Source organism: Prionailurus viverrinus, chromosome A3 (genome assembly GCF_022837055.1).
Source record: "Prionailurus viverrinus isolate Anna chromosome A3, UM_Priviv_1.0, whole genome shotgun sequence".
NCBI classification, from domain to species: Eukaryota; Metazoa; Chordata; class Mammalia; order Carnivora; family Felidae; genus Prionailurus; species Prionailurus viverrinus.
Window position 1 is genome coordinate 10,784,637 of NC_062563.1, and position 27,655 is coordinate 10,812,291.

Sequence of the window (27,655 nt, forward strand, 5' to 3'; positions counted from 1 at the left end):
AAAATTTTTTAAATAAAAAAAATAAATAAACCGTATAAACCGGATCAAAACTTACCCTTGTCTGTGACCACTGCTTCCCCTCCATTCCCTAAAAAGGACTTTCAGGATCACCCACTGTTTTCTAGCATCCTGTCTCTGGCCAGTCACACCCGTCCATGGGCGACTGTTCGGACACCTCCCATGTCACACCCTGCCCCAGCACGAGCTCTTTTCCCCACTCTAACAGTCAGTTCTGAGGTCTGTGGGGTCAGGCATGAGACCCCACCTTGCCACTGGCTGTCAACAGGGCTTCCGGCATGATCCAAGCTGGCGTGTGCCTCAGTTTCCTGCTGAATGGGGCTACGGCACCTCAGTCACAGGGCTGTTGCAAAGACAAAATGGTGAACAGTACCCGCTCCCCAGGTGTTGGTCTGCCCTGCTGTTAGCACTGTACTGTTGGCTCCCAGGACCCCTCTCTCTGAGCCACGGGCAGTGGGACCGGCAGCCTGCCCTGGGTTCCCCAACCCCTGCACCGATCTCTCTAGGAAGCCCAATGCCTTATCCTGCACACACCACACCACGACCCTGAGGCCAGGACTGGCACCCTCAAGTCCCCACACCCCAAGTGTCGAGCAGACAGGCCCCCAGTACTCAGGCGCCCACCCTCAGTGTCGGCCGAATGGACCCCACTTTCTCCTATGGCTGCCTGGAGAGAGGTAATTTTCAAACCAACCTGAAAGGTAAAGAACCAGAAGTTCAAAGAGGTTAGCCCAAAGCCACACAGCCCCACGGGGGTAAAATTGAAACCAACTCCAAAGTCCTAACTCTTCTCATTGTTACCCAAAGGCTGGGAACTCAAAATCATTTCTTCTGTTTTTAGAATGAACTCAGTGCATCCTTTGAGTGGGGTGGTGCTCAGGGTTAACCTCACCCCAAGCCCTGAGGCCGGATGGTCAAGAATTCAGCTTGGGTGAGAAATTTCCTTGGCCCGGTTCTCCGTTCCCTGCCCTGGCCCCAAAGCCTCCGCCCACCACGCAGAGGAACCTGCTTAGTTGAAGTGGGGGGGGCCTTGTTTCCGCCACCTTCTCCGGGAACTGGAGGGATGCTGGATGCTTTGTTCTCTCTGCTCGAATTCAGCACCTGCGTCTGTACAATTCACACAATTCCGCCCCTTGGCACCCGTTACAGAGGGGGGAGAAGGGCGGGAAGGTGATCTGCCCCACCCCCCGCCGCCATTCATTCGTCAATTCCTCCAACCCAGACTCCTGAACTTAGATGAATGATCACTGAACTTTACGTGAAAAGTACTACTTTATGAAACCCCACACCGAAAACCAACCATAATTTTCACGTTCCCCTTTGGCTTTTAAAGACGAAATTTTTATTTCAAATAGGGAGCGGGGTTCTGGCCTTCCTCAACCCCTGAGGGGCCCTGATTAGGTGTCCATGTCAAGATGTTTCCTGAGCCAAACAAAAGCCGGTTTATGCAAAATCTAAGATCTTCACAAGTCACTTAGGGCTCAGACAAGCCTTTGTGACAAACGTCTCTAATCAGTTCCATCCCTACCCGCCTCCAGAAGTCTATGGAAGAAATAAGCTTGGCCTCCAAATTGTAAGGCACAGAGGCTCTTTGACTTCTTCGGGCCCCAGCCCCTTGGCCCATCTGACGGCTGCTCTGGGCCTCTGTCCAGGGAAGTGTGTGGACTGGCCTATAGCACTTAGCATCAGGCCCCGGGCTTTCCACAGTCATGGTTAAGTCCCTTAAGTCCCCAGTCATGGTTTTTTAAGTAAGCAAGTTACAACAACAGAGGGATGTAATCCATGATCAACGCGACTGTCCCCCGGGTACAATACTTATGGGTGCACGTTACAGTCCCCGAATCTGCCGGCTGGAAGCACAGTGTCTGTGTGAGACAGACGCAGGTCTGATTCCTGTCCCTACGGAAGAGCAAAGGCCCCCGTCACTAAAATTTTGAAACATGAATGGGACTGACCGTGCAGAACTGCCAAGAGGATCGAGCTAATATTTGTAAGTTGCACGGAAGGGTCCCTGGCACACAGCAAGTGCCCAGGAAGTGTTCACTCGTACCAGCATCACTGGGCCCTTCTCCTTCGGGGCTCCGGGACGGACAGATCAAACCCTCTGCCCGCGTAGACCTCGGGCTCCCTGGAGCCTGCAGGGCTCACCTCTGTGCAGCCACTAGAGGGAGCACTTGCCTAACACAGAGGCCTCGCCTCTGCAGGGCCTTCCAGCAGGGACACCGGAGACGGCCACCTTCCCCGCAACATCCGCTGGCGTGGGGTGGGTAGGGGCGCGGTCGGCCCCGCACCTTGGACGGGCCTCTAATTTACAATTTTTAATTTACTCGGCCTGAGAGTTCCCCTTCTCCGCTACCTCCCAGGGCGGGCCTTCTCCTTGCTGGTCTGAGAACCTTGGTTTGTGTGGCAGGTTCAGGGTGATCAACGATGACGGTCGGGCCATTTCCCTTGAGGGAACGCTCCATATGCCGGCCTTCCTCACAGCGGCCACCGGGACCCAGTTCTGGCCGAGGGCTTGCAAGCGGAAGCTCACCGGGGCTTCTGGAAAAGGCTCTATTCCTGTTTGCGTCACAGACGCAACAGGCATCCTCCTAACCCTGTCTTCCCGCCTGGGATGCTGGTGGCTCCGGTGGCCGTCCTGACACTGTGAGGTGACGAACCACAGACAGATGGAGGGCAGAAAGACAGCCTGGGCCCACCCCTGAACTTCCTGTCCTTCCCGGGAACGCGCTAACCCTCCTGCCCCTTCTGAGCCCCCAGTGGCTACCCCACTGCTCTGAGGATAAGATCCCAGCTGAGGCTGCTAGGCCCCTACTATAGCCTGGTCTCCTGACCCTTCCTCCCTCCCTCCCATCCGTCCATCCGTCCATCCATCCATCCTGACACACCAGGCTTCTTCTCTGCTGCTCTACTATGCGAAGTCCACTCCTGCCTCAGGGCCTTTGCACTTGCTACTCCCTGTGTCTGGAATGTTCTGTACCCAAATTCCCAACCCAGGCTCTCATCATTCAGGTCTCAGCCCAGACGTTCTCTCCTCAGAGGTGCTTTACCCCACGACCTCCTGCTCCACCCGAGTATCGACCTGCACTATGTACCCAGCACTGCAATGCTGGGTACATTTATTCGGTGCCTGGTTTAGTGACCTTCCTCTCGAGGAGAACTGAAGTTTCCAAGGGCACGGTGTGTGGCACGGGGTAGATACGCAGGGAACACCTGCCCAGTGAGCAACTACATTTACCTCTTTTGCTGGGCCTCCTTTGAGGAGGTACCTGTTATTTGCAGTCACAAAAACTCTTGGCCAAGATAACGGAACGGAAAAATCACCCCCAAACCAAGCAACACAACATGTTCTGCTCTGGCTGCCGCGAGGTGAGCTCTCGTTCTGTCTTCTTGGCCTCCTGCCCTCCCTCCGACACACACACCCTCCCCGCCTCACCCCGAGACACGGCTCGTTCATCTCACACTGGATGTCATTCCTGGCGTTAGCACTCACCTCCTGGGCCAGGGCCTTCTTCTGGATTACGCAGTTACGGCAGCACGTCCCCTGTGGACGTTCATCAACAAAGTGGATGCAGGCAGTGGCTGCCTGTGGTGCCCCCTTAGCTCACAGGTGAACCCCGACTTCCCCAGCAGACGGTTCCTGGAAAAGTATACAAACAGCCAACTTGGGCAGAGCCGCGTGCCGAAATGCATCCAAGGGCGTGCTGCTAAGAGGAAGATTTGCGAAGGAAATATGAATCACGGCCCCCATGGCGTGGCTTTGTGCATTCAGAATTCGTTCATTAGGGTTTCTGTGAAAACTCAAGCTAGCCACGGCGTTCACAAGCACCCTGAGCCATCCAGTACAATCTCTCCAACCTGCACGGCGGCCGAGAGGTCTGGCCCTGCGGTCACGTGAACCACCCATCAGCTGTGTGATATCCGGCCAATCACTGAACTTCTCTGTGCCTCGGTTTCCCCATCTGTAAGTGGCCACACAACACGGAGCCACCTGATGGAGAATGTAGTCGAGGCTTTTTGGAGTGTGATTTGGCCGAATCAGTTTAAATGAAATACGCAAAACCCCTTTCACTCCAAAACGTCCCTCCTAGGGCGCCTGGTGGCTCAGCTGGTGAAGCATCTGGCTCTTGATCTCGGCTCAGGTCATGAGCTCGTGGTTGGTGAGATCAAGTCCCACATCAGGCTCTGTGCTGTCAGGACAGAGTCTACTTGGGATTCCCCCTCTCTCCCTCTCGCTCCCTTTCTCTCTCTCGCAAAATAAATAAATAAACTTAAAAAAAAAAAATGTCCCGACTAGGAATCTAGCTCGAGTGAGATTTATTTTCTACACAGCAACCACCTAAATGTCCCTCGACAAAGGTGGGGATTGAATAAATTCTGGCACCAGCAGAAAACTGAAAAAGTATAAAGCGTTAAATTAACGAGGTAGAACTCACTGAAAGGCTCAGGATGGGGGAGAAAAGCACATTTTAGGACAATATTATGACAAGATTCCTTTTAATTCTTTTGGAAAACTGTATTCAGCACGAGTATAAACCGTTGCTCAATTAAACCCATGGTCTCCAGGCTCCATGCCCTTCACTGTGGGGAGCGGAGGTGGCTTTGTCACTGCACAGAGCAGCCTGGCTGCCGGCCACGGGGCCAGACACGCACTTGGCTGTCCCGTCTCCACCGGCATCTGCCCCTGCCCGCAAGCGGGCGGGCACAGAGCTCCAACAAATACATACACGAACCCTTGAAATAATGCTCGTTTGGTTCTCTACCTCAGAGTCAGATGACAGATCCAAATCTCGCCGCGTCCACCAGGGGAATGGGGACTCGGGTGCTGCTGCTCCAATGTGGGGGGCGGGGATCCATTTGCTGGCGTGAGGCTTGGGATTCTAGGGTCTCAGGGGCCCACAGGACCACTCCATGGACTCTCTGCCCTGTGTCCCTTTTCTTTCTCAGTGGTTTTTTTAACATATATTTTTCTGAGATACACACACACACACACACACACACACACACACACACAGCACGAGTGGGGGCGGGGCAGAGAGAGAGGGAGGAGGAGAATCCCAAGCAGGCTCCGCACTGTCAGCACAGAGCCGGGCGCGGGGCTTGAACTCACCAACAGCAAAATCATAACCTGAGCTGAAATCAAGAGTCAGACGCTTAACCGACTGAGCCACCCAGGTGCCCCAGAACTGCTACAGATATTAAGGAAAGAGTGGAACCAAGAATCCTGTTGGGGCCAGCAGGCAGTTTTGATTCTGAGATCTGCAACCAGTTCGTTCGTGGCCTCTCCCGCAGGAGAGGGAGCCAAGGGGTTAGCGAGACAGCTCTCCAGAGGGCAGACCAGAAATACCAAACTTTTTTTTACCCAGGGCCAAAGAATCAAAATTTTGGATTATGGGTCAAGAGGCAGAACTGAATTATGTATGGTATTAACAAGATTTTTAAAAAACCTCCACACATTTTTTTATTGATGAAATTCAAAATATAGTAACTAAGTGCAGTTTCAAAGAATAATACAAGTTTGGGGCACCTGGGTGGCTCAGCCGGTTGGAGCGTCTGACTCTTGATTTTGGCTCAGGTCACGATCCCAGGGTTGTGAGATCGAGCCCTGTGTCAGACTCTGTGCTGACAGCACAGAGCCTGCTTGGGATTCATTCTCTCTCTCTCTCTCTCTAAAAAAAAAAATTAAAAAAAAACATTAAAAATAGTAAGAATACAAGTCTACTAATGAGAAGAATGGAATGCAGATGAGAATATTTTGCTTAACTGGGGTTCCCAAGTTACTGTTCCCTATCACTGAAATCAACAGCACAGTTTGACTTTTTCCAACAGTGTGAAAAGGTAAAAACTTTTCTTAGCTTTTGGGGCATACAAAACCCAGCAGGCACCCGGACCACTGATGATTCCGAGGCGAACCGCCCCGGGGCCCTCAAGGCCCACCCCAGGAACCTGGCCACTTCTCTAAACCTCCCAGGCTGGGGTACACAGCCAACACCACACGGGCACCCAGAGAAGTGCAACTTCTCCACGCGCTTTCTGTCGACAAAAACCAAAAGGCTACGCAAATACAGTGGGTGGTTCTGATTTGCCTCGAAGACAGCGCCTCAAACTTGAATCTCAAATGGACTCTGTGCCACTCAGCCAAAGTCATGAGATCACCACCAGGGTGGAGCCCAGGTCAGTGGTGGGGAGACAGTTGAAATGCAGGTTCCAGGACCCAGAGAGGTTCCGTCCTCAGGTTCCGTCCACAGAGAGTCTGATTCTACGGGTCAGAGACGGGGCCCGGGAGTCTGAATTCTAACGGGTACCACCTTTGACCGGCCAGGTGATCTTACGGCAGGTGGTCCACGGGTCCTACTTAGAGCAACGCTGGCAGAGAGGAAGGGTGAGGAGGTGGGACAGGAGTGCCGAAGTCCTGCATCATGACCAACAGCGGCCGTGCCTGCAGGTTGCTATTACGGGGTGCCACCTTCCTGCCCTCCTGACCCGCTCCTGTCTCAGAGAACCCTTCCCTTCCTGCAGCCCGGAGCTAGGAAATGCTGTTCAACCCATTTAATTGCTGAGATGCCGGGAGATTAGGTAGCTTACCCCAAGTCACCCGGCTAGTAAGGTGTGCAGCCAGAACTGAAGCGAGCCAGCATCACTCCAGGGCCTGGATCTTTACCTCTAAAGCTTCTATCAAGTGGCTTCTGGTGACACAGGGACTCACAAAGCCATTCTCGAAACCTAACAGTTTGGCAACACTTGGAAAGGAAGGGGAGTGGGAATGACAGCAAGGCACGGGGGACCTACTACGTTTCCAGTTCTTCAGATACAATCTGTGTTATCCTCACAACAGCCCTTCGCGGTAGAGGTGACCATCCATATTTATCGCACAAGGACATTCCTCAAAGGCCACGGTGCAGCAGCAAGCCTCAGCTCACAGGAGATAAGTACAAGGGCCTACCGGGGTCAAACCGAGGTTGATCTGGCCCCAAGTCAGCGCCACTGATGCTCACTGCTATCAGTTTTCTCGAACCTCAGAAAGCCCTCGGCTCTGTATCCGTCAGCTCTTGCCGCATAACAAACCACGCCAGAACTCAGCAGTATACATGAGAATTTATCATCATCTCAAAGGTATGTGGGAAAGCTGAGTCGGGTTTTCACTACATGTGTTTATTCTGATGGAGAGACAGCGACTACCCAGGAGTTTATTATTCTCGTGGGTAAAATCTGGAGCTACCAGAATGGCAGGTGGAAGTGTCAGATCCTCCTTATGGTCTAGGCTCAAAACTGCCACTTTTACCCTCATTCTAGTGATCAAAACAAATCACAAGGTCAAGGGCAACCTCAGTGGGACAGGGCATACGTTTCTTGAGCAGAGGCTGAAGGGCGTAGGAAGAAAGCGAGTATCTGCTGAACAGTAATCTAAAGGCTGATCTGGAGGATGGGAGAGCTACTGGAACTCCTCTGCTGTCGTGTGTCCAGATACTCTGACACTAGGACGCCAAGTGCTTAGTGTCAACGCGGGAGAAGCCAGACGTTAATTCCGCGACAGCAAGGCAGGCGACAGACATGAGGAAACCAGACAGGGTGGAGGGGCCCCCGGTGACTCAGTGTGTTAAGCACCCAGCTCTCGACTTCGCTCAGGTCATGATCGCACGGTTCACGGGCCCAAGCCCCACATCAGGCTCTGCGCTGGCCATGTGGAGCCTGCCTGGGATTCTCTCTCCCTCTCTCTCTGGCCCTCCCCAACCCATGCTCTCTTGCTCCCAAAATAAGTAAATAAACTTAAAAAAAAAAAAAAAAGGAAGAAAGCAGATGAGTGCAAAACAACAGGGGGTGGTAGGGACAATGACTCTGCCCGGCCACTCCCTGGCTCCTGCAGACGACCGCGGATATGCCACCTTTCCACTGACCCTTGCCACCCTGGCCCTGCCTCCTGAGCACCTGACCTGCCATCATAGGAGAGGGGACCCTCCGAGAAGCAACATTCTAGGAGAAACTTGCTTCTGTTCTTGCCGTACGGCGTAAAGAGACGTTCTCAGTACTGCTGGAGGTCTACCCGAGCCCTTCATTACGCCTTGCTGGGCTCCTCCCCCGGGAAATCAGGGATTTGTTCATCCTGCTGTTTTCCTCCCCCAGAACTCCTTACCGAGGGGCGGGATGGCGGCACAACCCGGTCATTAGTAGTGTAAAAATAGACAGGTTTGATCAAAAGAGATCAGGGTGATAACTAAGTGGCCTAAACGTTCTGCACGACTGCCTTGTAGGAGGAACGAGAGTGAAGTGTAAGCACAGGTTGAGCAGCCTTGAGCAGAAGGATGCGACTCTGGAGAATCAGGGCTGGGCGAGGACCCGGGCACCAGCTGTCCCCCCGACACCTGCACCGACCTGCAGACATCAGGAAGGACGTCCGGCCAAAGTCTGGCTCTGCCCCAAGCCCGATCTCCCACCACTGCAGTGACGGTCCTGTGTGTTAGGTACTGTCCCCTTGTAGTAGAATCTGCCATTTTTGTGTATTTCACATCTAGTCCTCTTTTTAGAACTGAAACAGCGCCCCAACATTTTTGAGGGCCATCCCCCCCAACTGTCACCATACGTGATAGGGTGGGGCTGTTACTTCTAGTGCTGGACACCAGCAGGAGTCGAAGACACCCCAGGCCACAGCTTCCGTGTGCATCTCGTGAAGTAGGATGCACGGCCGAGGCTGTGGGGGCCACCTCGGCCACCGGCAGCCAGCACGGGGTCAGCCCCAGCCGTGCCAAGCGCCACTGGAGCCTGAGCCAAAGAAAACATCAGTCAGGCTGATCCTGTCTTTGTTTAAAAGTTTGATATTCTGGGGCGCCTGGGTGGCGCAGTCGGTTAAGCATCCGACTTCAGCCAGGTCACCATCTCGCGGTCCGTGGGTTCGAGCCCCGCGTCAGGCTCTGGGCTGATGGCTCAGAGCCTGGAGCCTGTTTCTGATTCTGTGTCTTCCTCTCTCTCTGCCCCTCCCCCGTTCATGCTCTGTCTCTCTCTGTCCCAAAAATAAATAAACGTTGAAAAAAAAAAAAAAAAATAAATAAATAAATAAAGTTTGATATTCTGAGGTGGTTCAGACAGTTGAGCATCCGACTTCGGCTCAGGTCATGATCTCACCGTTCGTGAGTTCGAGCCCCGTATCGGCTTCTCTGTTGTCACCCTGGAGCCTGCTTTGGATCCTCTGTCCCTGCCTCTCTCGGCCCCTCCCCTGCTTACTCTCTCTTTCTCTCTCAAAAATAAATGAAAACATTTAAAAAAAACTTTTAATATTTTTGCCTTGTGGCTATTTGCCATGGATCCTTTTTGTATAGATTTCGATTTTTAAAGTATTGCACCCCAACGTAACGTATCTCGATTTCTCAGCTTTTTGGCAGCCCCTGACATTTTGCACTTGACCTGATCTATGTGACCTTGGGCGAGACGCTCAGCCCTCCTGAGCCCTGGTTAATGCATCTGTAAAACAGGGGTGCCGATACCCACTGGGCTAGATTAAATAAGACGACGTATGTAAATATTCCTTGTAAACGGCGATTACCTGAATATAAGCGATCTTTCTAGCTGAACACTCAACTCCTCCTCCAACAGTGAATAGGAAAATTCATTTAGGGTCAGGCACTGGGCCAAGGGATGAGGCTGACTACCCTACCAAATGCTCACCACAGCCCCCTGAGACTCGGACCACAGGATATAAATCCTGTAGTTAGAGGTCCCCCAGCTCTCCCAGATCCCGTGACAGGCACAGACAGGGGCCACCCAGTGGTGACTGTCAGATCTGGGCAGAAGATACCCGCTGCACCGATTCGTCAGAGCGAGGGAGGGAGCAGTGAGGGTCAGGCTCGAGACCCAGACTCCAGAACTGAGCCAGGCTGATCAACATCGCTCATCACCACATTTTGAGGCTGGTGAATTTTTGTCACTTTGTGTGGCTTTGGATCAGCTTTTACAACTGAAACGACGACAAAATTCTGCACTCGGTGCCTGCCTTAGTCACCACAGCGAGCGACCTGTGTGGCTCAGGCTGCTCCCGGAGCAGACCGCTGATGTCGGCTGCTGTTGGCATTCGGTGCGAACGGCAGGTGGAAGCTTGGTGCCATCCTGGCCAAACCCAGAGCAGAGGAAGCAACCAAACAAAGCTTCTGTCTACAAACAGGTGAAGCCCCGTGTGTGTCTGTCGGCAGCTGCCAGAAAGCTGAATGACCTCTTGTCTACAGGAGCCCTCTCGTGACCATGAGGCAAGAGCAGTCAAAATGTGAAGGAAAGCAAAGTAGAAAGACATAAAAAAGAGCGAGCTCAGGTTCAAGATGTCACTTCTGAGCAGCTAAATCCGTGCCAGCAACTCCCTACCTCTGGGCGTCTGGTGTGAAAAAACAAATCCCCCCCTCCCCTCCCCCCCCCAGCGCTCCCTGCCCACCATACATCTACTTGTTTAAGCCATTGTTGGTCAGGTTCTTGCTCTGTGCAGCCAACCCAGTTCTACGTGATACAGCTAGGGATCAGCCTCTTGCGCTGTGTATAATTCGGTTGCTCTTGAGCAAAGTGTTGCCTGTGCTAAGAGTTTCTGGTCGCTGGTCAATGAAAACGTGTCTGCATATGCATTTAATGTGCCGATGGACTTCCGAAACAAGTATCTTGCGCCATGAGGCTGCACACGTCTCCTGTAGTCTGTCCAACAAACAGCCACGAACATGTGCTAACGTCACAGAAGCTTAATATTAAAACAGAGCAAACTGCCTGAAGGCAAGAGCAGATCTTATGTGCATGCAACTGACTGGCCAGGCCTAAGTAACGTCTAGAACACCAGCAGCAGGAGACTCTGGGAAACGGAATCGGGCGCTTTCTTGCCTCTGTGTATGGGAAACAGAAGGACAGAATCAGAAATGGACGCTAACACCAGTCCGTGCCATCTACCACCTGTGGCAAAAGAGGGGCATCCTTGTATTTCAAACATCTCTTAAAATGTAATTTCAGGGGCGCCTGGGAGACTCATTCGGTTGAGCGTCTGACTTCGGCTCAGGTCATGATCCTACGGTTCATGGGTTCAAGCCCTGTGTCAGGCTCTGCACTGACAGCTCAGAGCCTGGAGCCTGCGTCCTATTTTGTCTCCCTCTCTCTCTGCCCCTCCCCTCTCATGTTCTGTCTCTCTCAAAAATAAATAACACCATTTAAAAAATTAAAATGCAATTTCACGCTTAAGTATTAGCACAGAGAACAAATACATACCCATAAGACAGAAATAAAAATCTGGTAGCTCTAACAGGTACTTAGGCCAGTTAGTTAAGTTCCCAGCTCCTCTGTTCTTTTATGTCTGAAACGGACACCAGGATCTCCATCCCAGTTACTACGTGGGGTGTCTGTGAAAACAAAGTGGGATAACGCACAGGCGAGTATTTGGCAAGTGGTCCAGGGCTACGGCATATAAAGAGCTTCGAGAATCTGACCTACAGCTACGAGTCCGGATCGGTATTTGGGCTGGAAAAAAATTAAAAAGACGACAATGGTTGATCAAGGCAAAATATACCCAGCTATGGCAGATGGGCTGAAAAAATATGAGGTTCACTTGGGGAGAGATGACGTCAGCATTTAGAGATCTCGGTAAGCAACCCATCATTCTATAAGGCACACGTGATGTGTTTTCAAATCACAGTCAAGGGAACCGAGGATCAGATGGAAACTGGCTGTATTCAGTGTTTCGTCCAGCTGAGTTCTGTCCCTCTCACCTGTCTTGGCCCTGCCCCTCCCTCCAGACCATCCCCTCTGTCTGTGGACCGCATTAGCTTCATCTAGATGCCCCCAACAACTTTCCCCCTCTAAGGAGACTTGTCCCTCTAATCTCCCTTCACAGCAGATGGGGGAAACACCTAAAACTCAAATCTGACCATTCCGCTCCCTCGTTAGTAAGCTCTCCAAGGCTCCCTGCTGCTCCCAGGATCTGCCCCGAATTCTTGCTATGTCTTTCCACTTTCTTCTTACCCTCTGACTCTCTGGTTCCATCACATCCCACTGTCTAGTTACTCAAATTGGGCACAACTTCCCGCTCATATTATGCCCCTAAGCATCTGCCCCTGCTATTCTCTGGTCCAACTCCTATTCAATCCTCAAGTCCCAGCTCAGTGGTCACCTCCTCCAAGAAGCCTTCTCCGAATCCCACCTACTGTCAGGTCGCTCTCCTTCTGGGCTCCCAGAGCGGCCTGTACAAGTGGCTTGTGTCCGTCTTATCATCAACTACACAACATAGAAATAATCCATTTATATAACTCTCAAAAACCTGAGCCACTTTCATCAACCCCCCCCCCCCCCCCCCACACACACACAGGGACTAGGATATCATCGTCTCTGGAACGGTAGGTAACCTTGGCACATGCTTAGCAGTGGCTCACTATGTGCCAGACCCAGGGCCAAACACGAAGTCCTCCTAACCACCCTCTGAAGCAGGTCATGCGGTTATTCCTGATCTACAGACAAGGAGCAGGAAGCCCTAGGAGGTTTAGGAACCCTGCTCGACAGCATGTGGTTACTAAGGGAGACAAGAATGCAAGAATCCAAACCCAAGTCTTTCAATCCCCAGGACTTGGCATGCTCCCTGGTAACGATTTGCTGAGTCTAAGTGCAATTCTGGGAGTGAATAAGCACGGCAAAAGTACTCGTGAGAGCCCCTGGCTGACTGCAACCTGTAGGACCGAGGCCCTTGTGTTAAAGCAAGAAGGGGGCCAGGGCAGGCCTTCAGTCTGTGACCCTGCATTTCCTCTCCGATTGCCAGTCTTGTCCCAGCAAGTAGCCCTGCCCTTTATACTTTGAACATCCTTCTTGGGGATCCCCAGAGAGCAGCTGAGCCCTCAACAGATGCCCCACGTGTCCATGTAGGTGAGAAGTGGGGTCTATGCCTTGCCCCTATCTTTCTTCCTTCTTGCTATGAGCCGTATCTTTGCAGTAATGTGTGAGGGTGGGGAAACTCAGAGACCAAGTTGCTTTATGCGGCCAGGATCACACCAATAGCTATTAGTCAGTACTCTTGCCATCAAACTGAATTTATGAATGCATATACCTATCGACTCCAAACTTAATTAGCTTCAGGAATGGCTGGATCCAGATGTTCAAGTGATCTCATTAGAACTCCGTCTTTCCCTCCCTGTCACCCAAGTTCTAGCTCTTCTTTTCTGTGCTGTCCTCACTATCAAAGACGCTTTCTCCCAGCACTCTGGCTGCCAGCAGCTTCCGGTCTCCATCTCACCCATTCAGCCAGTTTCTAGCAGGACAACTTCTCTTTGCCAATAGTTCCCATATAAGTCCCGAAACCAAATCTTGCTGGTCTGGCATGGGTTTCCTGTTTGTGTCTGAGTCACCAAGGTAGATCAGAGAGAAAAATACATTCACTGGCCAAACCTCAATCATGTGACCACTTCTAAAAATGGTGGTGGGGTAGGGGGTAACAGGTGGAATTCACCCCTACCCAAAATGCATGAACTAAGGGTAGAGGCAGCAGTCATGCCCAAAGAGAATTGAGGTCCCATTTCCAGAAGTGACTGCACAGGAAAAATCAAGATGGGCACGACAAAAGGTCTAGGTGAAACAGGAACTCTTTCTTCTGCAGTAAATTTCTGAAGCCTGAACCTGTGTCAGGGGCCCTGTGTCTCATCCCAGAATTAGGGATTCCAAGGAAGGTCCCTGAAAGTCCCCATAATGCAGGACATATGGGTTGTTGATGATGGCAACCTTCCACTTCCTCTCTCACGTGTCTGGCTAAGATGCTATCAGGATTCAAAGACCGGCAAGAGTACAAGCTGTAAAAATAATCTGCTATTAAGCTCTGTGCCGGCACCAACTGTGGTGGCATTTGGAAGATGAAACCAAAACCGTTCCTTTGGAGATAGCAGGCACTTTCCAAGTGCGCTGATAAAAAAGGAAGGCTTGAAGTAAAGTGACATTTACGTGCTAGGAGAAGCAGATCTTCTTTCTTACTCCAAAACCATTTCAGGAGCTGGGCAAGGGGGGCGTTGGCACGCGCTGTGGGGAGCATCTGGCTGGGGGGGTTGGGGGGGGTTGTTGCTCGGCGGCCAGGTGGGGCTCAGCCTCCCATCCCTTGTGCTCTGAGGGGCCAACGCTGCCCCCACCCCCATCTGCTACTCTGCTACTGGCAAATTTAAATACCAGCCTGTTTCAGCTCAGAGATGTGGAAATTAAGAAAGGAAACGAGAGGCGGCGGGAAGGAAAGAAAAGCGATAAATCACTTTGGACTGCTGCCGCATTTGAATGTGCGTGGCGAGAGGCAGATCCATGTAGGAGGCAGAGTCTGGGAGGTGAAAAGACCCAAGTTCAAATTATAGCTTCACAAAGTATGGCAAGAGGCCTGGGGCCGCTCGCCTCACTGAGCCTCATTTTCCTCATCTGCAAAATGGGAGCACACCTTTCACAGGATGTTTCTGAAGGTTCAGGGCCATGGATAGATGGCAGCTGGTACAGAACTGGTGCTGAAGGACAATGATCCTTCCTGCTTCTCTTTCTTCTCCTAGGAGGCTGGGTCCGAGCCACAACACGGCTCCATCATCCCCCCACCTAGACCAGGAGGCGGCAGTGCTCAATTCCCTTCCAATACATCTCCCCTGGCCTTCTGCTCCTGCCTAGCCCTACTCTGACCTCCAGCGCTTTCTCCATCCTCAGGCTCCACCCACATGGGCTGTTGCCTATTTTTCAAGTACCAGGGCTTTTTGCCACCTCAAGGCCACCGTGCTCGCTGTCCCTTCCTCTCCCACCCCTATCCTTCCCAGGGTCAGCTCCCTCTCATCATTTGGTCTCTGCCTAAATGTCACCTCCTCCAAGAAGCCCTCCTTGACCACCCTGGTGAAAGCAGCTGCCCACACTTCAGTCACACTCTCTGGCTCATCTCTTGAAAATGATCTCATTTATCTATTAGTTCTTACTCCCGAAGGAGACTATAAGCCCTAACAGCTAGGAAACATTTCCATCTTGTTCATCTGTGTGTCTGTCCCCTAGTGCTGAATGTGTGCCCGGCACAGAACAGGTACTCAAATATTTGAGGAGGGAGGGAAGAAAAAAGAAAGGAAGGTGAGAGTAGAGAGGGCAAGAGGGAGAAAGTTGGAGACACATCCTCCACCCCATTCTGGAGCTTCTATCCCCCCTCCCAATCCCAGGTGCTGGCTCCCTTCACACCTACACCCAGCCCTCTCACCACCCCCCACCCCCAACACACCATACTGGACTCCAACGCCTGGCTTAACCCTGTGTAGACAGCTGCCTCATATACAACATTCCACCATTAGAACTTCCTTCGGTCTCGAGGGCCAGTCCGGCTCACAGACCACCTTTCCACATCACCGTACTCAGGAATCAAGCATAATAGTCATCCATTACTTCCCTCTGTCCCCTGTACTGCCCCTTCAGGGCACAGAACCTCCACTCAGCCACACTCAGTCCCTGGAGCTTGGATTGGAGCCCACCCCACCCCCTCCTCCAGGAGCTGAACACGTGACCCAAACCCGGCCAGTGAGAACACAGCATTGTCCTGGCCCCACCCCCACCCCGTGATGGGCTAGGAATGGCCTAAGACTCCAGCTGGGCGGCCCTGGACGTTGAATTCCAGGACCCTTACCACGTGTTGATCCGCAAAGTGGTGCTGTTCCTCTGCCGAGCTCCTGTAGGTGTAAGCCTGGAGCTGATGGCCATCTTGCCACAGCGTGGGACCAGCCTGCCTGAGAATAAAGCCAGCACGGAGGGTGGCAGAGCTCAGAGGCAGGCAGTTCAGATGGCATCATTTGAGCACCTGGATCCCTATTTACCTGAAAGTAAACGCCCCTCCTGAAATCTTCAGTGAACTCCCTTTGGGGCTTAAGGCGGCTGGACTTGAATTTGTCACTTGCCCCTAAAACTGTGCTGATTTGTAAAGCGACCATTAGTTAGTGGCTAGTGACTGAGACGTGAGGAGGCGGCCAGGGGGCAGAGACTACCAGTCACGGAAAGAGGGCCACCCTTCCCCACACTGGTCTGTGGCACACGGGGGGCGACAGTCCCGTCTAGAAGGGGGAAGAGGCAGACAAAACTCCAAAGGCCGACTAGAGCAGAAGTCAGCCGGGGCATTGACCGGGGAGAACCAGCGTCTTCCCAGATGGAGGGATTCCTGAGCGCCTCTGCTGGCACACGCGGCCGCTTGGAGAGCCCTGCTTCCCTCCAGCCCTCTCAGGGTTTCAGGCAGCCTTGAAATCTTTCAAGGCAAAAATAAATCTGAGGCACTAGTCGTATCTTTAGAGGAAAAAGACTTCCTCAGCCTTCTTTAAGGCGCACAGCATTTCCAGCACGCAGGATGCCTCCCACGTGCCATCCGCTCCCAGGCCCATATAAGGCGCGCCTTCTGGATGCTCTATACACTCAAAATGGTACCTGAGGGCCAGCTGGGGTGCGTTCCAGCTCTCTCCGCCAGGCAAGTACTCACCTGAGCCCACAGAAGGGAACTATTCCAGAAAAATAGCCCCACGAGTGCAGGGGAAGGTGGAGGATGTACGGCCCAGCTCCCCAGAGCCACGCTTGGGGGCAGAAACACAGCTGGGGGCGTGAGGCACCAGCAAAGGCCTTGTCTGTGTGCCAGATGTCCACTCCTCAGGAAGAGTGACAGCCTCTGGCGCTCCTGGGATCTCTGGCTCTAGGGAGAACGTTCTTTCCCAGCTTCTGAGGCCTGGAGGAGGTCCTGGCCGTTTGGAGGCTGGGCTGGGATTTGCAGGGTCCCGGACTCGCCTCACGGGCTGCGGCTGCTCCTGAGGCTCAAGAAATGGCCTCGGGAGGACATGAGGAGAAGCCCTGAGCTGGAGCTGCAAGAATGTGGGCTTTCAAGAACTCAGCCCCGGGTCTGAACCACACCCTGCTGTTGGCCTCACTCCTCATGCTGCGGATTGTACACTGGAGGCTGGGAAACCACCACCTTCTGGGGCGCACCTGTCCCTCCCTCTGAGCTCCAGACCCATAACACCAACCTCTAGCTGGACATCTTGGCTGAGACATCCAACAGGAGTCTCAAACTCCACACCTCCTAAACTGAACTCCCAGCTCTGGCTCCCCCTCCCCCCCTCCCCCTCCCCCTCGCTCAGTGAATGACGCCTCTGATCCCCCCACCAAATTATGGAATTTCCCTGATTCCTCCTTTCTCCGTCTCGCCACCCGCAGAAAATTAGTTACCAACTCCTGGTGATTCTCCCTCCTAAAGCTCTCACCCAGCTGGCACTTTCCAGCCCAGCCTCCTCTTGCCTGGATTATCTCAACAGACTCCTAACAGGTTTTGCTGCCCGCACTCTGGTTTGTTACTGACAGTGCACTCAGCAGCCAGACTGGCGGTCCCGAAACACGAAGGCAGTCCTGTCCCTCCCCTTTCAACCCCCTGCAGTGGTAGTCCTCTGCCAGCCCAGCAAGTTTCATTTCCTTACCAAGCCTTTCCTGATCGGACTTCCGGCCTAGCAAAAATAAAGTATTCGAACGTTTTCTCTAAACCAGGCAAACTTTTTCAGTAAAGGGCCAGATAGTAAATATTTTAGACTTTGTGGGCCATATGGTCCCTGTCACAACTACTCAACTTGCTGTTGTAGTGCGAGAGCAGCTGAAGACATTATGTAAATGAATGGCTGAGGTCATGTGCCAATAAAACTTTATTTACAGAAACAGGTGGTGGGTGAGCGTTGACCCATGGGCCATGGTTTGCTCTAAAGGAATGACCTAATTACCCACCATTTCCACATCTCAGGGGCCACATCTAGGAAAAGGGGATAGTGCCCATACTGAAGGGTTAGTGGAGGATTTGAAAGAACTTGTCAAGTTCCTGGGACACAGAGTCTAACATGTAGTAGGTGCTCAAGTGGTGATCGTTATCATTAAGTCTATTATATAAGTCTCTTTTTCTGCATGTTTAAGAATCAGTCAGCCCTGACTCCATAGCAAGGTTTACAAGGATAGAGACCCTTCTTTTTCTGAGGCCTGATGATGCACCATGCATTTATGGAGGTGACAGGAAACCAAACAGCTGAGCACCTACTATGTGCCAGGCATTGGGCTTCACACTGTAAAGTGGTCAGAATAAATCATAAGGCAATATTCACCCCCTGAGGCCAAGTCTAAAGAAGTGGGGAGAGAGGGGAGAGCTACAAGAAATTCTTTGTTCACCCCAACTGCATGCCTGCTATGTGCCAGGCTTCACGCAGGCTCTAGGGTTGCCCAGAAGCATAAGGGACAAGCTCTGCCTTTAAAAAAAAAAAGGCACCGCCTAGAGAAATTTTTTTCTCCCGTTTTTAAGTTTATGTATTTATTTTGGGAGAGAGAGACGGACAGAGAGAGATTCCCAAGCAGGCTCTGCACTGTCAGTGTGACAGCATATACAGGGCTCAAATTCACAAACCAGGAGATCACGACCCGAGCCAAAGTCAGACGCTTAACCGACTGAGCCACCCAGGTGCCCCGGAACTATTTTCTCTTAAATGCTAAGCTTCTCCCTACCCTTGAAGCCACATTTCCTCCTCAAACGGAGACACAGATTCAATCCACCTTGGGTCCCTCCAGGGCTCTCTAGGCAGGCCTACATCCCCTCTATCTTCTGGATGGGACCTGGGGTTCTCACACTGAATGGAAATATAAGGGGTATGGGGCTGCGGAACCCCAGAGGTCCTGCCCCACTCTACGCCTCATCCTTATGCTAAGCCACATGGGCATAAAACTCCCACAAGTTCTCTGGGCTGTGAGCTCCTCCAAGCCAGGCCCTGCGGGGCACCTGGGTGGGTCAATCGGTTAAGCATCGTACTTCGGCTCAGGTCATGATCTCATGGTTTGTGAGTTCCAGCCCCGAGTTGGGTTCTGTGCTGACAGCTTGGAGCCTGGAGCCTGCTGTGGATTCTGTCTTCCTTTCTCTCCCCCCCCACTCATGCTCTGTCTCTCTCTCTCTCTCTCAAAAAAAAAAAAAAAAAAAAAAAAAAAAAGCCAGGCCCTGTCTCTCATGTATCCCTGTAGTCCCAGCACAGGGTCTGATGAGGGGCAGGCCTTTCACAGCGTGAGCTGGAAGAATGTGCACCCTCTTTGTTTCCACTTTTCCTATCCATCGCTGTGTGCAGCCCACAGCTCTTGTTTTTGTTCTCAGCATCCCTGGCCCTTCCAGCAATAGTGCCCTAGTCTCGGGGATGGGCAATGGGACGCCACCAAAGCGCCGAAACATGCAACCGAAGCCTAAACTAATCAAAGCATGACACCTCCTAGCCATGCCCACTACTTCCGGGACAGACACTTGGGCCAATGAGGTACGAGACCCCCCCCCCCACTCTTTCCCACTTACTGTGAGCCCATGAGGAGTACTGTTGGCAGTTGCTGTCACCTCTTGCTCCCGGGCAGAGCAGGAGACAGAACCCAACACGGAGGAAAAGCAGAGCTCAGTGATGGGCAGAAGCTAGGGTCCTGCTCACATTCACATTCCTGAGGATCAGTCTGCCCCGGATTTTTCTTTCACACGAATCAATAAATTCCCTCACCCTCTCTCTCTTTTCGCTTAAGCCATCTGGCAACCAATTTTCTGTCCCATTTGAACCAAAAGTGTTCTAACAGACACCTCATTTGGGGCCCGTCTCCTTCTTTCGATGAGAATTCCAACGTACCTTTTAAGGAGACACCCTCCCCTCCTCTCCGTGAATCTTTCCCCGAGGCCCAGCTGGTTCATACGGGGTTGTCACTCACAACAGCATTATACGGTCACTTCAAGGAGGATTAAGGATGACAACCTTGACGGCTCGTAGGACTAGCGCTGGGACTTGGTCTCAGCTTGTCTCAACATCCTATTTGGATTCAAAACCACGTGTCTCCTCATTTCTCACAGAGACCGCCAAGTTCCACGGGGTAAGTCATGTCCGATGGATTCAACAAGCAACGATTAAGTGCCTGAGGTGTCCTACACGCTGGTGAGAAGCCGTGAACGCAGACGTGAAAGCAGACGATTGCTTCTTATAAAAGTTCCGCGCGACGGCATGTTTCCAGTTACGAGTCATGGAGAAAGGCCACTTGAACTGGCTGGCGCAATGGAGGGGATCGGTATCACGCACGCAGAAAGCGCCGGTAAGCTCAAGCCTCCAGGTGGATCATCCAGAAGCTTCACAACGCCACCGGTACGCAAGTGTTTGCGGTTTCTCAGCTCTGCGCGCTCAGCAAAACCTCTGCAAGGCCGGCCGCACCCCAGCAGGTCCACCCTTCCGCACGTAGGCTCTTTCCCCAGAAGGCAAGCACAGGACAAAACAAGATGCGCCCTGATTGGCCCCCCCGGGTCACATGCTCGCCTGCGAACCAATGACTGGCTTGTGTGGAAACCTCTGCTCCCTGTAAGCCAATCAGGGCCTACCCCTGGAGCAAGGGGGTGGAGTCACCCGTCCCCCAAGCGTGGGCTGCGTGGAGGTGGGGTGCGAGCCTAGGAGGGAATTCTGGAAGCTTGAGGAAGGCTGAAGGGGAAGGAACGGGGGTGGCAGACGCCCACTGACGGTTCTCAGAGGTGGGAGTCGCTTCAGGGTCCCCGGAGCCGATGCGCAAGCCCTTCTTGCTGCCTCTATCCCTGGGCTGCCCTCGCTGCACATGCACAGTGTGGCTTCATGGTCCCAGTGGCTTTAGCAGCCGCTCCCAGTGTATGTGAAGCGCCTCGTAGCGCCAGATGCTACAGTGCCCCACATTTGCCATCCATGGGCTCACCTAACAGCATCGGAAAGCGTGGTTATTTCCCTTTTGCAGATTAGGCCACCGAGGCCTGGAGAGCCAAAGCGACCTGCCCGATGTTGTCGGCCTGAACGTGTAAGAGTCAAGGGCACACCCAGTTGTCCTCAGATTCCTAGTGTTGGGAAGGCACTAGTCACATCCTTGGGCTGGCCTCACTGGGTGGGGTTTCAAGGTAGGAAACAGAAGCCACTTCTCTGCTGAGCTGTTACCTTTGCCCTTGAAACAATCCCACGTGTTTGGAAGGATTGCCCCCAGAGTCCTTGGTAAGTGCCCGCATTGGCCATCTCTGCTGATGAATTTAACTTACCTTAAAAAAAAAAAAAAAGGTTTATTTATTTAGAGGGAGAAAGGAGAATCCCAAGCAGGCTCCACACTGTCAGCACCAAGCCCAACTTGCGGGGCTCAAACTCACCAAGGGGAGATCATGAGCTGAGCCGAAATCAAGAGTTGGATGTTTAATGGACTGAGCTACCCACGTGCCCCTAATTTCCCTTTAAACTCTAGGAAAATGTAAGAGAAGTGTCCCCTTCAGACCCTATGATGCTCTAAAATCCGTGTGAATTCTGCCTAAAAATAAGCTCAACGTCCCATTACATTGTATTATTAGGATAACAGCAACCATTACTTTTTAGAATCAGCAGAATCAACACTAGTTGTTGACTTTGTCCAGAGGATTGGCAGGGGCCTTGTTTCACAAATCGTATCACTTCAGGACAGGTGTTGGGGCGGGCAGGCAGGCAGAGAAGCAGGGCCAGACAACGGTTGGCCGCCGTGGCCTCCTAACTAACTTGTTCCCTTCCAGCTGCACCTGCCTGTCCTCTAGAGGCACGGGTTTGCCTCTCTGGGCTTGGATAAACTCTCAGCTTCTCTCTTCAGCTGGGTCTACACCCTCTCCTCTGGGAGTGAGGATTCCAAGAAACCCTATTCCCCCCACCAGGAAGTTCTGTCTCTGGTGGGTAGGGGCCAGGGTGGGGCATATGTGTGGGAGAGAATGAGGTAGAAGCTACACGGCTGTCTCCACCTAACAGAACAGGGCACTTTGCATTGAACATTCATCGAGGCCCCAACGCTGGAAGTTTCCACTTGCTTTCCTCTTTCTTGACTCCGGAAATGAGTTGCTTTTGCTTCTGCTGGAAGCAGTCTGCTCCAGTTTGGTGGAACTTGTCTCCTGGAACTTTTGATTTCCTCCTCGTGTTCGCTTTACTCCATTAAGCTTCACCTCCAATTCAGCTCCGCTCCACAGGGGTCCCCGGCGAGAAGACGCTCAGCAAAGCTGATAGAGACACAGAGGAGGAACATGCCTTGGGACACTGGAATCAGGGGTTCCCCCCGCCCCCCCCCCCAGGAGCTGTGTGGCATTAATCATGTTACTTGATAACTCCTGAGGTTCGGGGCACCTGGGCGGCTCGGTTGCTTGAGCGTCTGACTTCGGCTCAGGTCATGATCTCCTGGGTCATGAGTCCAAGCCCCGTATCGGGCTCTCTGCTGTCAGCACAATCCTCTGTCCCTCCCTCTCTGCCCCTCCCCTGCTTGCGCCCTCTCAAAAATAAGTAAAATATTTAAAAGAAATACTCCTGAGCCTCATCCGTAAACTGGGAACAAAAGTGGCACTTACTCCTCTGGAGGTGCCTCCTCCTTTTCTCTGGTGGACCACCAGCTCCCCATCTTAGGTAAAGGGCTAGAAAACCTCAAACCTCCTTCCGATCAGACTGCCATTCCTCACTCCCTTCCACCCCCGAATTCTGGAGCTGCCGCAGGCCTATTTTATACAGATATTGTGAAGTTTTAATGAGCACATAACATGCCTACCGCAGTGTCTGGGCCTAAAAAGCACCCAACGCAGGGTCCCGATTATTATGACCTGATGTTCAATCTTCAGGATCTCTGTGCCTCAGTTTCCTCATCTGTAAAATGAAGATAAGAGGAACAGAAGGTCTCACGAAGTGAGGTATAAATGAGCTGTTACCACAGTGCCTGGCTCATAGAAAAGACTCAGTAAATGTTGGCTATTAATTAAAAATTGAAATAAATACTTGAGAGACAGCAGGGCATGGTCTGTGGCTTCACATGGTCTCCTTCTAGCATTTACCACTTACTATCGCTTAGTAGAAAAGTTCTCCACCCTCGCCGAGCCTCCATTTCTTCTCCTCCCAATGGCGAAAATGATTATATGGCTTCATAGAGTTTGCTGGGAGGGTTCATTCATTTTAAATGTCTCACTGTGCAAACCCAGTGACCGTAGCAAACCTGGCTGGTCTCCTTTGAAAGACTTGCTCACAAGGCTGGCCCCTGGGTGGCATCTGAGAAGGTGGGCTGCAGGAGGATTCCCACCATTCCCGGATAAGTGTAGCTCACTGGGCCTGAACAGAATGCAGAGGCTGCTTCCTCCTGGGAGATTCGGTCCGTGTCAGCCAGACTGCCTATGTGGCCAGCCCAAATAATGACCTTGGGCTCTTGGTACCTGTGCCATGATTAGTCCTCACAAGTTGAAGCCTCAAATATGGGTTCCTATCATGGTCATGGCTCAATGTCCTTACTTGCAAGAATCAAATCAAAGAGACCAGTTTTCCCTAAAAGTGATTTTTTTTTTTTTTTTTTTTTTTTTTGATTTTTTTTTTCAACGTTTATTTATTTTTGGGACAGAGAGAGACAGAGCATGAACGGGGGAGGGGCAGAGAGAGAGGGAGACACAGAATCGGAAACAGGCTCCAGGCTCTGAGCCATCAGCCCAGAGCCTGACGCGGGGCTCGAACTCACGGACCGTGAGATCGTGACCTGGCTGAAGTCGGATGCTTAACCGACTGCGCCACCCAGGCGCCCCAAAGTGATTTTTTTTTTTAAAGTTTCAAACGATATCCAAGAATCTAAGGCTGGCAAGGACACAAATATGAACTCATGAGAGTATTCGCGGCCTCTTTTATCTTCAACCCTAAAGAAAATTCTATCAGCTTTGTTTTTGCTCTCTTCCTCCCCAATCCAGGAAGGAGTCTTGTCTGATTGGTGACTGAGCCTTTTCTCAATTGAACGCAAGAACCAGTAAGGGAGATAAATTAAGGAAGGGCTAGTGGGGGTTCCCATGGGAACTTCGAGGACTTCAGCTGGGGACTTCAAACGGATTGGGGAAATAAGGGAGAGGGATCAAAATCAAAGAGCCCAAGAGGGTTGAGTTAGAGGTTTTTTTGGTTTATGTCATTTTGTTTAAGTGGGAGATAAAAAGAGGAGCAAATAACCTCATGGCAGCCATTGTATATTGTAGAAAGAAGGATTGTAAAAAGAAGTTTTGATATGTATTATCCGTGGGTCCCTTCTTTGGCACACTATTCAAAAGGCTCCAATATATATTCAAATGACTCCTGGTGAATTTGGGGCTGCTAAACTGTTTTTGTTTTTACACAGATGCCTTGTCATACTGGACCTCAGTGCAACTGGGCTTTACGTGGGTTATATAAGCCATAGTTATTCTGCAGCCATCAGTCATATTCCTTGTGTGTGTGTCTCTCTCTCACACATGCAAAGTATTCTATTTCAGAATCTGCCAAATGGTATGCACTATCGCTAACCTTCCCTCCTCAGACAGATTTACTTCTCAAGAAGACCGGGGCAGATACAGACATCAAGTACCGCTCACACCTAGACTCAGAAACCTGGGTTGGTTCAATGATGAACCCCAGTGTGCACCATCATGGCTCCCAGCCTGAGCCCAGCAAGGGTCCCACTGTCTAAATTCTTTTAGGTCCCAATCTCTGACAGTTTAGGCTTCTTAGGCTTCTGAATTTTAGAATCGTCATTATACATGCAAGACACAAGATCAAAATTCCTCAAGGGAAGAGGACATCAACAAACTCCTTGAGGGCTAACATCTCACAGATTCTGGAATTAAAGACAAATTAGTAACATCAGCAGAACACGGGCCCCTGAAGACTCCTGAGTTTAGAGAAGAAAGGAAAACCAAATTCTTCAAAGGAGGCTGACAGCTGTATCATCCGGGCAGAGTGTGATCGATGCAAATTTAAAAGGTACAAATGTGGGGCGCCTGGGTGGCTCAGTTGGTTGAGTGTCTGACTCTTGACTTCGACTCTGGTCATGATCTCACGGTTTGGGGGACTGAGCCCCACGTTGGGCTCTGTGCTGGCAGCATGAGCCTGCTTGGGACTCTCTCTCTCTCTCTCTCTCTCTCTCTCTCTCTGCCCCTTCCCCGCTTGTACGAATGCGCTCTCTCTCTCTCTCTCTCTCTCAAAAATAAAATAAACATTTAAAAATTAAAGAAATAAATAAAAGGTACAAATGTTATTGGAAGGGGCACCTCACAAAGAAGACACCCAAAATGGCCGTAAGCATTCGAAAAGGTGCTGCTGAGCTTTAACACGTCTCAAACACCAAGTGTTGGCAGACACATAGAGCAACTGGAAAGCCCCAGCACTGCTGGTTGTGGACAGGTGAAAAATCGGGGCCAACCACTTTGCCAAAGCTATCGCGTTGAATAAATGTGTAACTTTCGAGCCGGCGGTCCCGCTCCTTGGGACTATCCCCAACAGAAATGCAAACGTATGTTCCCCAAACACACGTACAAGGATGTTCACGGCAGTATCAGTCACAGATAGTCTCAAAGCACAACCTACCCCCAAAAGCTCAACAAAAGAACAGATGAATCAGATGTGGTATATCCACACAATGGAGTGTTCCACGGTAGGGACTGGGAAATATGGCTTTGTGTTTGTAACCCAGGCTGCTGTTTTTCGTGAATAAAGTTTTTTCAGAACATAGCCGTCCATTGGTTTGAAGACTGTCTACGGCTGCTTTCACCCAATGGCAGCGGTGCCGAATGGCTGTGATTGAGATCAAATGGCCGGAGAAGTCTCCTGTATTTAGTATCTGGCCCTTTACAGAAAAAGTTTGCTGAGCCCTGCCCTACATTGAGGGGAAAACAACGTATAACTACCTACAATAATAAGGATGTATCTCCCGATGAGGAATTAAAGAAGAGTTGGTTCTATTTTTATAAAGTTGAAAGCAGGCAACACTACCCCATGACGTGGATGTGAGAAGTCAGGACAACTTACCCTTGGGACACGTGGTGACAGGAGGGGATGTAAAACTTTATGGGTACTGACCGTGCTCCGCTTCTGGATCTGTATGCAGGTGACACGGATGCGTCCTCTCGGTGAAAATCCATCCCGCGGTGCATGTATATGCACGCTTTTCTCTCTCCAATGGCTATTTCAGTGGAACGTCTTTTACAAACATCACTGGTGCTCCCTGTGTCCCATATAAAACTCCAAGCCCTCTGCCTTGCTCTCTCATGTGTTTTTGCCTTCACACAGGTGGAGAGTTCCCCCGGCAGGCACTCCTCCTGTTCTCTTTGATAGAATAACACAAACTCACTCTTCAAAACTCAGTTCAGTCGCCCCTCATCCAGGATGCTTTCCTGCCACGTCCCAGCACTCACAGACAATCCAGGGGGAGAGAGAGAGAGAGAGAGAGAGGGAGGGAGTGCACCTAGAGGGTGACACTGGGTTTCTGGGTAATTTGTTACGTGGCATCTGAAGGCAAACTTCAGTTATTTTTGGAGAATAAAAGAAGTGTGACTGGCTGAATCTTGAGTGTTTGTCACATGACAGGCCAGGTGGGCATCCCTGGAGAAGCTCAGTAGTTTGTAGTTTAGACCAATCTAAGTTTAACCCATCCAGAGTTGAGGGGAGAGTAGCTTGGTGTGGTGGAGAGAAGGTGGGACATACTTGGAAGAAAGATCTCGTTGGCAGTCAGGAGACAGGGAAGTTCAAGCAACCACGAGGCCAACCCTAACCGCCTTGAGCAAAGGGCAGAATTTGTCTTGCATAACAGAGAAACCCAGGATGGGAAGTCATGAGTTCAGTTAGGGCTCGATCCAGCCTTGGAAGTGACGCCCGTCATCAAGAATCTGCCTCCTCTTCTGGCTCCTTTCCATCCACCCCACCTCCTGGGTTTCACACTCTGACGGGTGGTCTCCCTGCAACCCCAGAAGCCCCATGCACATGTCTTTAGGCCCAACAGAAAGAACGAGTTTTTCTTTCACAATTCATGAGTGGTGGCAGGGCCACATCTCCTTTGCCTTGCTTGGGTCACGTGCCAACTAGCCCCTGGCTGAATCCTTGTAATCTGGGGATGGAACGTGGAAGTCAAGAATTGCCCCGGCAGCAGGGAATGAGGAGGAGTGGGTGCCATCCAGACCTTGCACGGCCTGAGGGTGAAGGAGGGTTAGGCCCCCACAAAGGAAAATCGAGGTGCCGTGACCAGCGGGGGAGGATGGGAGGCTGAGCAGGTCAGAACTACAGCCGTACCAGCAACTGCTTAATAACTGTGACCCGAAAGAATGACGTTTCCTGGGGTGCCTGGGTGGCTCAGTCGGTTGGGCGTCCGACTTCAGCTCAGGTCACTCTCGCGGTCCTTGAGTTCGAGCCCCGCGTCGGGCTCTGGGCTGACAGCTCGGAGCCTGGAGCCTGCTTCCGATTCTGTGTCTCCCTCTCTCTCTGCCCCTCCCCCGTTCATGCTCTGTCTCTCTCTGTCTCAAAAATAAATAAACGTTAAAAAAAAATAAAAAAAAATAAAAAAAAGATGGACGCTTCTCTACTGTCTTGTCTTTGTGTCATTCCCCAGGGCTGGCGATGAGGGTCAGGTGCAGAGGCCGCCCACCCTGCAGCCACTATGGAGCTCCCGGCTGTGTAAGGGTCCCTGTCAATCACAGCCGCTTGACCTCAAGGAGAATCATTATGCTTTTTTAAAACCATACAATGGAAACAAACAAGAATCAAGCCTCAGATTAATTCAAGCATAAGAGTGGAACACATTTTGTGATCTGCAAGTTAAATGTGGATTCAGACCACATCTTCACTCCAGTTTAATTTTTTTTTTAATGTTTACTTAGTTTTGAGAGAGA

General features: G+C 51.5%; 1 long non-coding RNA gene across 1 annotated transcript; it reads right to left on the reverse strand.

Annotated features, from left to right (window-relative positions):
• LOC125162633 (uncharacterized) lies at nt 1–27,119 on the reverse strand. Its single transcript, XR_007151113.1, has 6 exons — nt 25,854–27,119; nt 22,552–22,646; nt 21,155–22,015; nt 19,644–21,049; nt 3,512–3,658; nt 1–1,917 (listed from the first exon to the last, which is right to left on the reverse strand). It is a non-coding gene; the product is annotated as an uncharacterized LOC125162633 (long non-coding RNA).
• Nucleotides 27,120–27,655: the final 536 nt, after the last annotated feature.